The sequence below is a fragment of the Balaenoptera acutorostrata genome, chromosome 3 (assembly GCF_949987535.1).
Source record: "Balaenoptera acutorostrata chromosome 3, mBalAcu1.1, whole genome shotgun sequence".
In the NCBI taxonomy this organism is placed as follows: Eukaryota; Metazoa; Chordata; class Mammalia; order Artiodactyla; family Balaenopteridae; genus Balaenoptera; species Balaenoptera acutorostrata.
The window spans coordinates 93,079,390-93,093,888 of NC_080066.1; positions in this window are offsets into that span (position 1 = coordinate 93,079,390).

The following is a 14,499-nucleotide window of genomic DNA, read 5'->3' on the forward strand; positions in this document are numbered from 1 at the left end:
GTATGTAGCCTTTCAGGTTGGCTTCTTTCACTTAGTAATAAGCATTTAAAGTTCTTGCATATCTTTTCATGGGTTGATGGCTTATTTCTTTTTAGTGCTGAATAATATTCCATTATCTGGATGCACCAGTTTGTTTACCCATTCATCTACCGAAGGGCATCTTGGTGGCTTCCAAGTTTTGGCAATTATGAATAAAGCTGCTATGAAACATCTGTGTCCAGGTTTTTTTTTTTTTTTTTTTTTATCCACACACACACACTGTATTTTATTTTTACAAGAGATAGATAGACTGACACCAAGCATTGTACATGGATGACCACAACAAAAGCAACAATGATTGCAATTACCAAACATGAAACACACTTATACTATGTCATAATATTGACATTCAGTCCAGTAATCCTCCACTGTAACAGCTCCTTTACTTTGCAGTGAAAATTGATTTGTATATTCTTTTCCTCTGAGTCCTTGTGGGATTTTTTTTTTTAATTCGGACAGAAAGTCACAAAAATTATACTCATCCTCATCAGTTCACTCAGTCCCATGTAATTAATTTCTTTTTTTTCATCTTGATCTTTTGTTAGCAGTTTTATGAGTTCATCAGTTTTTCATTAGAGTTCTGAAAATGCTTATTCATTCAGTTCAGCAGTACAGTCAGTTACCAGAAACCTGTACTTGTCAGAGTCTTTTCCATGAATTTCTTGAAGATGAAACTCTTTTATAGGAACATATTTGCAAAATCATCAGAGTACACCCAGAACTGTCTGTAAATGACAAAAGACTTAAAAATGACCATGGTTAAAGATTTGATGAAAGTTCATAATAATGCCGTTGACAAGAAAATTAGTTATTTCTGAGATATACATTTTAAAGTAATAACTAGGATTATTACTTATAACATTATACCAGAACATATAAGATTTTTAGACGTTTCCTGTAATGTCTGAAACATTTATATTAACATATTTCCATACATATTTCCATACAAATACAAATATAAGATTTTTAGAAATTTCATGTAATGTCTGAAACATTTATATTAACATATTTCCATACATATTTCCATACAAATACAAATATAAGATTTTTAGAAATTTCATGTAATGTCTGAAACATTTATATTAACATATTTCCATACATATTTCCATACAAATACAAATATAAGATTTTTAGAAATTTCATGTAATGTCTGAAACATTTATATTAACATATTTCCATACATATTTCCATACAAATACAAGATTTTTAGAAATTTCATGTAATGTCTGAAACATTTATATTAACATATTTCCATACATATTTCCATACAAATACAAATATAAGATTTTTAGAAATTTCATGTAATCTCTGAAACATTTATATTAACATATTTCCATACAAATAACCCAATGAAAGTTTAGTATTAGTTGTTTTGTTTGTTTTTTTATACTGCAGGTTCTTATTAGGCATCAGTTTTATACACATCAGTGTATACATGTCAATCCCAATCGCCCAATTCAGCACATCACCATCCCCACCTCATCGCAGTTTTCCCCCCTTGGTGTCCATATGTCCATTCTCTACATCTGTGTCTCAACTTCTGCCCTGCAAACTGGCTCATCTGTACCATTTTTCTACGTTCCACATACATGCATTAACATACGATATTTGTTTTTCTCTTTCTGACTTACTTCACTCTGTATGACAGTCTCTAGATCCATCCACTTCTCAACAAATGACTCAGTTTCGTTCCTTTTTATGGCTGAATAATATTCCATCGTATATATGTACCACAACTTCTTTATCCATTCGTCTGTTGATGGGCATTTAGGTTGCTTCCATGACCTGGCTATTGTAAATAGTGCTGCAATGAACATTCGGGTGCACGTGTCTTTTTGAATTACGGTTTTCTCTGGGTATATGCCCAGTAGTGGGATTGCTGGGTCATATGGTAATTCTATTTTTAGTTTTTTAAGGAAACTCCATATTGTTCTCCATAGTGGCTGTATCAATTTACATTCCCACCAACAGTGCAAGAGGGTTCCCTTTTCTCCACACCCTCTCCAGCATTTGTTGTTTGTAGATTTTCTGATGATGCCCATTCTAACAGGAGTGAGGTGATACCTCATTGTAGTTTTGATTTGCATTTCTCTAATAATTAGTGATGTTGAGCATCTTTTCATGTGCTTCGTGGCCGTCTGTATGTCTTCTTTGGAGAAATGTCTATTTAGGTCTTCTGCCCATTTTTGGATTGGGGTGTTTGTTTCTTTGATATTGAGCTGAATGAGCTGTTTATATATTTTGGAGATTAATCCTTTGTCCGTTGATTCATTTGCAAATATTTTCTCCCATTCTGAGGGTTGTCTTTTCGTCTTGTTTATGGTTTCCTTTGCTGTGCAAAAGCTTTGAAGTTTCATTAGGTCCCACTTGTTTATTTTTGTTTTTATTTCCATTACTCTAGGAGGTGGATCAAAAAAGATCTTGCTGTGATTTATGTCAAAGAGTGTTCTTCCTATGTTTTCCTCTAAGAGTTTTATAGTGTCCAGTCTTATATTTAGGTCTCTAATCCATTTTGAGTTTATTTTTGTGTATGGTGTTAGGGAGTATTCTAATTTCATTCTTTTACATGTGGCTGTCCAGTTTTCCCAGCACCACTTATTGAAGAGACTGTCTTTTCTCCATTGTATATCTTTGCCTCCTTTGTCATAGATTAGTTGACCATAGGTGCGTGGGTTAATCTCTGGGCTTTCTATCTTGTTCCATTGATCTATGTTTCTGTTTTTGTGCCAGTACCATATTGTCTTGATTACTGTAGCTTTGTAGTATAGTCTGAAGTCAGGGAGTCTGATTCCTCCAGCTCCATTTTTTTGCCTCAAGACTGCTTTGGCTATTCGGGGTCTTTTGTGTCTCCATACAAATTTTAAGATGATTTGTTCTAGCTCCGTAAAAAATGCCATTGGTAATTTGATAGGGATTGCATTGAATCTGTAGATTGCTTTGGGTAGTATACTCATTTTCACAATGTTGATTCTTCCAATCCAAGAACATGGTCTATCTCTCCATCTGTTGGTATCATCTTTAATTTCTTTCATCAGTGTCTTATAGTTTTCTGCATACAGGTCTTTTGTCTCCCTAGGTAGGTTTATTCCTAGGTATTTTATTCTTTTTGTTGCAATGGTAAATGGGAGTGTTTCCATAATTTCTCTTTCAGATTTTTCATCATTAGTGTATAGGAATGCAAGAGATTTCTGTGCATTAATTTTGTAGCCTGCAACTTTACCATATTCATTAATTAGCTCTAGCAGTTTTCTGGTGGCAGTTTTAGGATTCTCTATGTATAGTATCATGTCATCCGCAAACAGTGACAGTTTTACTTCTTCTTTTCCAATTTGTATTCCTTTTATTTCTTTTTCTTCTCTGATTGCCGTGGCTAGGACTTCCAGAACTATGTTGAATAATAGTGGTGAGAGTGGACATCCTTGTCTCGTTCCTGATCTTAGAGGAAATGCTTTCAGTTTTTCACCATTGAGAATGATGTTTGCTGTGGGTTTGTCATATATGGCCTTTATTATGTTGAGGTAGGTTCCCTCTATGCCCACTTTCTGGAGAGTTTTTATCATAAATGGGTGTTGAATTTTGTCAAAAGCTTTTTCTGCATCTATTGAGATGATCATATGGTTTTTATTCTTCAATTTGTTAATATGGTGTATCACATTGATTGATTTGCGTATATTGAAGAATCCTTGCATCCCTGGGATAAATCCCACTTGATCGTGGTGTATGATCCTTTTAATGTGTTGTTGGATTCTGTTTGCTAGTATTTTGTTGAGGATTTTTGCATCTATATTCATCAGTGATATTGGTCTGTAATTTTCTTTTTTTGTAGTGTCTTTGTCTGGTTTTGGTATCAGGGTGATGGTGGCCTCATAGAATGAGTTTGGGAGAGTTCCTTCCTCTGCAATTTTTTGGAAGAGTTTGAGAAGGATGGGTGTTAGCTCTTCTCTAAATGTTTGATAGAATTCACCTGTGAAGCCATCTGGTCCTGGACTTTTGTTTGTTGGAAGATTTTTAATCACAGTTTCAATTTCATTACTTGTGATTGGTCTGTTGATATTTTCTGTTTCTTCCTGGTTCAGTCTTGGAAGGTTATACCTTTCTAAGAATTTGTCCATTTCTTCCAGGTTGTCCATTTTATTGGCATAAAGTTGCTTGTAGTAGTCTCTTAGGATGTTTTGTATTTCTGCGGTGTCTGTTGTAACTTCTCCTTTTTCATTTCTGATTTTATTGATTTGAGTCCTCTCCCTCTTTTTCTTGATGAGTCTGGCTAATGGCTTATCAATTTTGTTTATCTTCTCAAAGAACCAACTTTTAGTTTTATTGATCTTTGCTATTGTTTTCTTTGTTTCTATTTCATTTATTTCTGCTCTGATCTTTATGATTTCTTTCCTTCTGCTAACTTTGGGTTTTGTTTGTTCTTCTTTCTCTAGTTTCTTTAGGTGTAAAGTTAGATTGTTTACTTGAGATTTTTCTTGTTTCTTTAGGTAGGCTTGTATAGCTATAAACTTCCCTCTTAGAACCGCTTTTGCTGCATCCCATAGGTTTTGGGTCGTCGTGTTTTCATTGTCATTTGTCTCTAGGTATTTTTTTATTTCCTGTTTGATTTCTTCAGTGATCTCTTGGTTATTTAGTAACGTATTGTTTAGCCTCCATGTGTTTGTCTTTTTTACGTTTTTTTCCCTGTAATTCATTTCTAATCTCATAGCGTTGTGGTCAGAAAAGATGCTTGATATGATTTCAATTTTCTTAAATTTACTGAGGCTTGATTTGTGACCCAAGATGTGATCTATCCTGGAGAATGTTCCGTGTGCACTTGAGAAGAACGTGTAATCTGCCGTTTTTGGATGGAATGTCCTATATATATCAATTAAATCTGTCTGGTCTATTGTGTCATTTAAAGCTTCTGTTTCCTTATTTATTTTCATTTTGGATGATCTGTCCATTGGTGTAAGTGAGGTGTTAAAGTCCCCCACTATTATTGTGTTACTGTCGATTTCCTCTTTTATAGCTGTTAGCAGTTGCCTTATGTATTGAGGTGCTCCTATGTTGGGTGCATATATATTTATAATTGTTATATCTTCTTCTTGGATTGATCCCTGGATCATTATGTAGTGTCCTTCCTTGTCTCTTGTAACATTCTTTATTTTAAAGTCTATTTTATCTGATATGAGTATAGCTACTCCAGCTTTCTTTTGATTTCCATTTGCATGGAATATCTTTTTCCATCCCCTCACTTTCAGTCTGTATGTGTCCCTAGGTCTGAAGTGGGTCTCTTGTAGACAGCATATATATGGGTCTTGTTTTTGTATCCATTCAGCCAGTCTATGTCTTTTGGTTGGGGCATTTAATCCATTCACGTTTAAGGTAATTATCGATATGTATGTTCCTATGACCATTTTCTTAATTGTTTTGGGTTTGTTTTTGTAGGTCCTTTTCTTCTCTTGTGTTTCCCACTTAGAGAAGTTCCTTTAGCATTTGTTGTAGAGCTGGTTTGGTGGTGCTGAATTCTCTTAGCTTTTGCTTGTCTAACAGATCACTCTTAAAGGAAATGTGGATGCACTGAACTGACAGTGTACATGGTGGCCAAAGTAGAGCTATAAACTCCAGAGGTTAGATTACTTTAAATCATATCTTTTCTAAAAGAGAACAGGGATATAAATTCTAAAAGCAGGTCACATAATACTATTGAAAGCTGATTACAATGCATATTCTTTTTTTTTATTTTTTAAATTTTTTTAAATTTTTAAATTTTTTAAATTTTTGGCTGTGTTTGGGTCTTCGTTTCTGTGCGTGGGCTTCCTCTAGTTGCGGCAAGCGGGGGCCACTCTTCATCGCTGTGTGCGGGCCTCTCACTATCGCGGCCTCTCTTGTTGCGGAGCACAGGCTCCAGACGCGCAGGCTCAGTAGTTGTGGCTCACGGGCCTAGTTGCTCCGCGACATGTGGGATCTTCCCAGACCAGGGCTCGAACCCGTGTCCCCTGCATTGGCAGGCAGATTCTCAACCACTGTGCCACCAGGGAAAAATTTACCTTTCTAATTATGTTTTGTTTACAACACTGCTAAATTTTTCTAATAAGCCAATTGTTCTCATCTTTTTCGTTGTTGTTGTTCTTTGGCACACATGAAGGATGATGATCACTGATGTGACAGTCTTCTAGGGTTATCTGCAATTACCAGACAAGCTGCAATTGTATCCCTTTATTTCCAATTCATGAAAACATATTAGAATGCAATGAGGTTATAAAAGGAACTACTACTTACTTTTTCTGGTAGTGAGCTCAGCTGGGTTTAACCAAGCTAGTAGTCCTCTTTGAAAAAAGATCTCAAACAAGTCAAAATCAGAGCCAGACATATTTCCAGTAAATTAAGGATGAGATGAGATGGGAGTAATCAAGGTGCAATAGAAGCCAGATTTCAAGGAGAGATTGCCTCTTAGAAAGAACTCATCCCAAAGGAAGAAGTCATTAAACACTGCCTTTCTCAGTTTAGACCTCTTGCCTTTTGGACTGACCTTTTAAATATTATACTTGTACCACTGATAAACCTTGTACTACAGGAAGGGTTATTAAATGACCATTACCACAGAATCAGAGAGCAGAACAGTGAGGGCATCACCACGCGGAAATGTTCACAGCTCATCCTTATTTGGTTTCTACACTTTATCTGCCCAAGCCTTGCTGTTTTCCGTTAGGTTTCAAAACTTTCCCAATCTTGCTGCTACCACGCGTCTCCACTGCTGAGAGTGAGAGACATTGAGTCCCATATTGATTCTGAAAGAGCAAGGATTCTTAAAAGTGACCCTAATGACATTTTGGGATAGTTAAGTCTGTGTGTGGGGCTGTCCTGTGCACTGTGGGATGTTTAGCAGTATTCCTAGCCTGTACCTGCTAGATGTCAATAACATCTCCTCAGTTGTGACAACCAAAAATGTCTCCAGACATTGCCAAATATCCCCTGAGGGGGGAAGATGGCCCCCAATTTGAGAACCACTGTGATAGAGGCGTGAAATGTCCTTTACCTTTTAATTCAGCTGAGAGAAAGAGAAAATGTAATTAAAATAATATTTTCTAAGGAAACTCTGGGGGAGAAAGCAAAACACAAAAGCATAGCATTAATAAATAGCTGTGAAGGTTATTCAACATTGGTAATGTATATCATGCCACTGAATTGTTCACTTAAAAATGGTTTAAAAGGTGAACTTCATGTTATGCATATTTAACTACAATTTTTTAAAAAAGCATAGCATTGGTCAAGTATAGAGATTTCTGAATCTAACTGAACTAAACTTTAATGACAGATGAGCATTATAGTATAGTTTGTCACGTACCTAGACTGAGGTTCTTTCCCTTGCCTTAGCGTTGTCTGAGGAACTCTATCTGTAAGCCCATTTCTTAGGAAGCAAATATTTTAATATCTGTTTTGTGCCAGATATCTGAGGCAGATCTCCTAGCATCAGATTAGGACATTAGGCTGCTGATTAGCTTATGGTTCACCATCTGAAAGGACCATTATAGTAGAAGGGATCTTGGAGATCATCTTGTTTTACAGGTAAATAAAGTTGAGGTCAAAACAGGTTCAGTGACTTAAGCAGGATCATGGAGCTCCTTGAAGGACATGCTCCTTGAAGGATCAGGACCGAGATATCCTGCTTAGAGTTCAGTATTCATGTTGCCAGATCACTCTAAAGCCTGTCCATAGAGATATATTTTTATCAGAGACTGCCATTGCCTTTTGTGAATTATAGTCATTTTTATAAAGGGGGAAAGTGTCTAATGGGAAGAAAATGAATGCAGATTAACTGGAGTGAAATCATCTAAATATGTCATTGAGAAGTGACTGAGGAGCAACAGCTTCTGTTCTGAGGAAATAAGATATACTAGTTCTACACAGTGAGATGGATATACATTTGCAGTGTTTTAAAAGATTTTGAAGACTCACTTTCAAAAAACCCTATTTCAACCATGCAGTTTAATTTCTGTTCTCCGGGCTTTCGCAGCAGTGTTTCCTGGCTTTGTTCTCACTGCATCCTGACCTGGAGGTGCCTCCCCCTCTTCAACACCTGCGGACACCTTCTCTTTACTTAAAACACAGATCAAATGTGAAACCTTCCCTGAACTTCAATTTCCCTCCAAGAACGAATTAAACATTTCCCTCTCCATATTTCCATAGCAACTTACATACACAGGCATTTCACCTACAGTTGGTTTTCATATTGCAAACTGAATGTAATTAAATACATAGAGAACATGAATTGCAGTGCCTAGACTGGCTGCAGGTTCTATAACATGATGGTGCTATGGAACTGCTGCTGCTTGTTGCTATAGAAACGTAAGGCTGAATGAATGGCTGGTGGCTCATTTTGTGAACTGGGCTGGAATTTATTTTGCATCTTATTTCACTTGTGTCTCATATCTTTCATTACAATGGGCAATAAAGGTGATAACAGTGTGTATAAGAAGTCCTGGTTAATGATAATATTGTGTAGAGCTAGGAAAATAAAGGCCATGACTTATGCAAAAGTCAAGGGTAATAAATTCTTTGAAAAGATATGCAATGTCATTAGAGCTGCTGGATTTCATATCATTAGAGTAAATGTTAATAAGATTTTAAAAATTATCTTTCTGGAACATAAGCGCTTGGAAAATTTCCGGGCCAAAGATGATAACAGAAATGGAAAAGCTTCAGTGTGTGAAGTTAAAGGGCCATGAGAAAGGTTCAGGCTTGTTTTTGTCTGTTTTGATCAACCAATCTGTTATTTTTAGGCCACAATAACAAAAACATCTCCATTGCTGAAAATACTGAAGAAAAATAACTTTATTATTTTTCTTTGTTATATCTCAATTCTTCCCATTGAGACAATCACTTAAAATTTTTTATTGAAATATAGTTGATGTACAGTATTATATAAGTTACAGGTGTACAATATAGTGATTCATAATTTTTAAAGGTTTTACTCCATTTATACTTATTATAAAATATTGGCTATATTCCCCATATGGTACAATACATCCTTGTAGCTTATTTTATACATAATAATTTGTACCTCTTAATCCCCTACCCCTATATAGCCCCTTCTCCCTTCCCTCTCCCCACTGGTAACCGCTAGTTTGTCCTCTATATCTGTGAGTCTGCTTCTTTTTTGTTATATTCACTAGTTTGTTGTATTTTTTAGATACCACATAGAAGTGGTATCATACAGTATTTGTCTTTCTCTGTCTGACTTATTTCACTTAGCATAATACCCTCCAAGTCCATCCATGTTGCTGCAAATGGCAAAATTTCATTCTTTTCTATGGCTGAGTAGTATTCCATTGTGTGTGTGTGTGTGTGTGTGTGTGTGTGTGTGTGTGTGTGTGTATACATACGTATATATACCGTATCTTCTTTGTCCATTCATCTGTTGATGGACACTTAGATTGCTTCCCTATCTTGGCAATTGTAAATAATGCTGCTATGAACACTGGGGTACATGTATCTTTCCAACTTAGTGTTTTTCAGTTACATACCCAGGAGTGGAGACAATCACTTCTATAATGCACTTTTTAGATAATATAACATTTAGTAGGAACCCAACTAATGCAAATAGCAGAATGGTATCTTTATTTGCTGCTCATTTAATCCTACCTTGTAATACTTTATGTATCTCTCATCCTTATAAGATTATAAGCTTCTTAAGGGCAGGAATCATGACATGCATCTTTGTATGCCATTCTTCCCTTGGCTTCAGAAAAGGAGCACCAAACCTAACATATAAGCGGTCAATATTTTTCTCCCCTCTGTGGAATATAACGGGGATTAAAAAGATCCTGCTTTTTTTTAAAACCTTTTTTGTTGTGAAATAGAACTCTCATTTAGCAAAGTGCACAATACAAAAATGAATAGCTCAGCAAATTATCCCAAAATAAACACCCATGTAACCACTGCCCAGCTCAAGAAAAAGAACATCACCAGCAACTCTCTCTCAATTACTATCTCATTTGTTCTCTCTTGACTTCTCTAAGCATGTGCTCTAAAACACTGTTGTTCAGTCTTGCCTGTTTTTTTCAAACTTTCTACAAATGGAATAACACATAATGTATTCTTTGGTATCTAGTTTCTTTTACTCATCCTTATGTTTGTGAGATTTATCCTTAACGTAGGTATAGTCTGTTCGTTTTCATTTGTTGTACATCATTCCATTGTACAAATATATCACATTACATTTTTATCCATTCCACTGCTGATGTCATATTTGGGTTGTTTCCAGTTTGGAGAGGTTACAAATAATAATTGCATGAACATTTATGTACATGTCTCTTTGGTATATATGTGCACACATTTCTATTGGGTATCAGAGTGTTGAATTGCTGGGTCATGGGATATGTCCTTAACTTTGGTAAAGTCAAATTGTGGTTGTATCACTTCTGCCAACAGAGTATGAGAGTTCTTAGAGCTTCACCTCCTTGCCAACAGTTGTTATGGTCAGTCTATTTAAGTTTAGCTATTCTAGTGAATATGTAGTATTATCCAATTGCAGTTTTAATTTGCATTTCTCTGATTACTAATGAGGTTGGGCAAATTTAATATGTTTATTGGCTATTTGATATCCTCTTTTGTGAAATGCCTGCTCAAATCTCCTGCATACTTTTCAACTGGATTGTATACCATTTTCTTATTGATTTCTAGTAGTCCTTTATGTACTCTGGATATAAGCCCTCTGTCAGTTATATACATTGTAAAGTTCTTTTTCTTTTTGCTGATTGTTTTTTCATTCTCTTAATAATGTCTTTTGATGAACAAAAGTTCTTAATTTTAATTTGAGTCAAATTTATCAACTTTTAAATTTATGTGTCTTGTTTTTGGTGTTTCCTTACACCAAAATCATGAAAATCAAACTTCTTTTGATGAACAGAAGTTCTTAATTTTAATTTGAGTCAAATTTATCAACTTTTAAATTTATGTGTCTTGTTTTTGGTGTTTCCTTACACCGAAATCATGAAAATGTGCTGTATTATTCTCTAGAAACATTTTTTGACTTTTAAATTTAGATCTACAATCCACCTTGAATTAATTTTTATGTATGGTATGAGTTAAAGGTTAAGTTTCTTTTTTTCTCCCCAAGATTCAAGCATCATTTATTGAAAAGACTGTTCTTTCTGCACTGCTCTGCAGTAGCACCTTTGTTAAAATCCAATGTTGATCAATGCATGAGCTCTATATTCTCTTCTATTTGTCTATCCTCGCACCAACACCACACTGTCTTAATTCCTAAAGTTTTATACTGTGTCTTTATATCCAGGAGATTAAATTCTCTTTTCCGGTTCTTCACAAGGGCCTTGGCTGTTTTTGCTACTTTGCCTTTCTATATAGCTTTTAGAATCAATGTGTCAAGTGGCGCTTTCATTTCTCTCATAAGGCTGACTTTCATCTAAGTTTCTCTGGGATGATGTTTAGTTAGAGCTTTACTGGCACTTGCACTTTGAAAGGATATGATATAGTGGAAAAAACATGGGCTGTGGAGTCTGACTTGAGCTGGAGTTTATCCCTGCCACTCTCTCTTAGTTGGGCCATTAGAGGGTTTGGGCTAGTTTTTGTCTGTCTTGATCAACCATCTGTTATTTGTAGTCCACAGTAACAAAAACATCTTTATTACTAAAATTACTATTAAAATGCAACACTGCACAGGTTTGTTGACATCATGATAAATATTTCTCAGCCCAGCTCAGGAATGTGTCAAAGCTGTCACAACAATGCTGCAGACATCGTATCAGTCAACTCTGAGCATCATTACTCATGTATCATAACTGTAGCTTGCGCGTCGACTTTTTAAATTTAAACATTCGTAGTTGCTTATAAACCAATTAAAAATTTTTTCATATTATCTTTTTTTTTAAATTTTTTTTCTGCCTTTATTTCTTTATTTTTTATTTTTAAATTTATTCATTTATGGCTGTGTTGGGTCTTCATTTCTGTGCGAGGGCTTTCTCTAGTTGTGGCAAGTGGGGGCCACTCTTCATCGCGGTGCACGGGCCTTTCCCTGTCATGGCCTCTCTTGTTGCGGAGCACAGGCTCCAGACGCGCAGGCTCAGTAGTTGTGGCCCACGGGCCTAGTTGCTCCGCGGCATGTGGGATCCTCCCAGACCAGGGCTCGAACCCGTGTCTCCTGCATTAGCAGGCAGACCCTCAACCACTGCACCACCAGGGAAGCCCTCATATTATCTTTTTACCATACTCCCAGGACATACATTTTGACTCACAAGACATATATATCATACATTGAAATTATAAAGTTATGATGAATACCCATGAATCTAACATCTGATATCCAAACTATGTACTCCTCCTCTATTATGTTAACTGGCTGCTTACTCAAGCATCTTTGAGAACTTGGCCTCTCTAATTTCTATTATTAGTTTATTTATTTATTTGTTTATTTTAAATGAAGACTTTCTTTTTATTTTATTTCTATTTTTCTGGCTGCACTGCGTGGTACGCAGGATCTCAGTTCCCCCACCAGGGATGGAACCCTTGCCCCCTGCAGTGGAAGCGCGGAGTCTTAACCACTGGACCGCCAGGGAAGTCTCTATTATTAGTTTAATATTCACTTAAAATATTCTCAAACTTAGTGTAGACAGCTGCATCCAGCTTCAATATGTGGTTATTTTTCAGTTCATTAATGCTATGAAATCTGTGAACATATTTATTTAGAAGAATTGGCAGGCAGGCAGTTTTGTCTCCAATTCTATCTACACCTCTAAGTGTCTGTGTGTAACTGTGGCTGCATATGGCCTCTTACACACATTCAGAAATGAACCCCAGTCTCCCCCCTTTCTCTGTATCTCTCTCTCTTTCTCACACACATATGTATTCAGACACACACAAAGAAAAGGATCTAGAAAAAACAAGATAAAAACAACCCTTATCTGATCCAGCTACCATCTGCCCTTTCTATCTATCACTGAAAAATTGGGTAAAATGTTCAGTCTTGTACTCGTTTCCCTCTTTTAGTCCCTATTCTCTTATTCATGCTGGGTGGGAGACAAAGTGGGTGTGCAAAAAGGCAGTCTGTTATTTCCCACTGCATGATTTCCCTTTTCAGTCATGCCATGCTGCTGTCAGCTGACAGAAACCGTCAAGAGACTCTCTTTTATGGTTATGCAGGGAACTCTGAACATTTTGTGGGAGGTGTCTCATAGGAGAAAAGTGGAGAGGCTGTCAGCCACTGCTATTATTGCCATCCTGTCGCCAGGTGGCAAAGGTAAACGTGTTCTGTCAAATAGCCCAAAAGTTTATCAGAGAGGAAAAGACTGATGTGTTTATAGCATCTGAGCTTATACAACATGCTCAATTAATTCATGGGATGTTTTATTTTTGAATTTGGCTCTTCAGTTTCAGGAACACATGTCTTTATGATTGTAATCTTTTGCTTCCCCCTCACCTTGATATATGCATATGTATCTGTGTGTGTATGTGTATATGTAATATACATCTATACATGCATCTATATAGCATAGTTCAGTTCAGTAGGCATTTATTAAGTACTTACTCTGTGCCAGGCAACAAGGATGCAGGATGAATAAAATATGGTCCCTGTTCTCAAGGAGCTTATGATCTAATAGTATTTGTCTTTCTGAAGGGAAGATTTCATACGTAGTGATTGTGTTTGTTAAGTTATACCACACAGAGTATTAAAACTTAATAGGACTTTCCTTCAGCCATAGGAAGCAGAAGAGAACTAATTTGTGTATTATTTACATATAGCTTTTACTTTTTAAATTAAATACAAAATAATTTTAGGCTTACAGAAGAGTTGCAAAGATAGCACAAATCTATATTCCTTACACCCTTCCTATACACCTATATAAGAATTCCTATATACCCTTTTCCTAGGTTCCTCTAATGTTGGCATGTAGCCATGGTACATTTATCAAAACTGGGAAATTAACATTGGTACATACTATTAACTAAACATAGACTTAATCTGGATATCAGCAGTTTTTCACTAATACCCTTTTTCTGTTCCAGGATCTGACTTAGGCTCCTACATTGCATTTAGCTGTCATGTCTCTTTTAGTCTCCTCTAATCTCTGATTGTTCTTCAATCCTTCCTTGTCTTTCATGACCTTGACACTTTTAAGTATTACAGATCAAGAAATTTGTAAACTGTCCCTCAATTTAGGTTTGTCTGATGTTTTCTCATTATTAGATTGAGGTTATAAATTTTTGAGAAAAAATTTCACAGAGACAATGTCCTCAGCACATCCTTTATCAGGGGTACATGATATTGACATGTCTAATTACTGGTGATATTAACCTTGATCATTCGGTTAAGGTGCTGTCTGCCAGGTTTCTCCACTGCAATGTTACTATTTTTTTCTCATTGTACTTGAGAATTGGAATTTTGTCTTTGTAATATTCCACAAATATTTAAGAGTAGTTTTAAATTTACAGGAAGATTGCAAAGATAGTACATAGGGTTCCCAT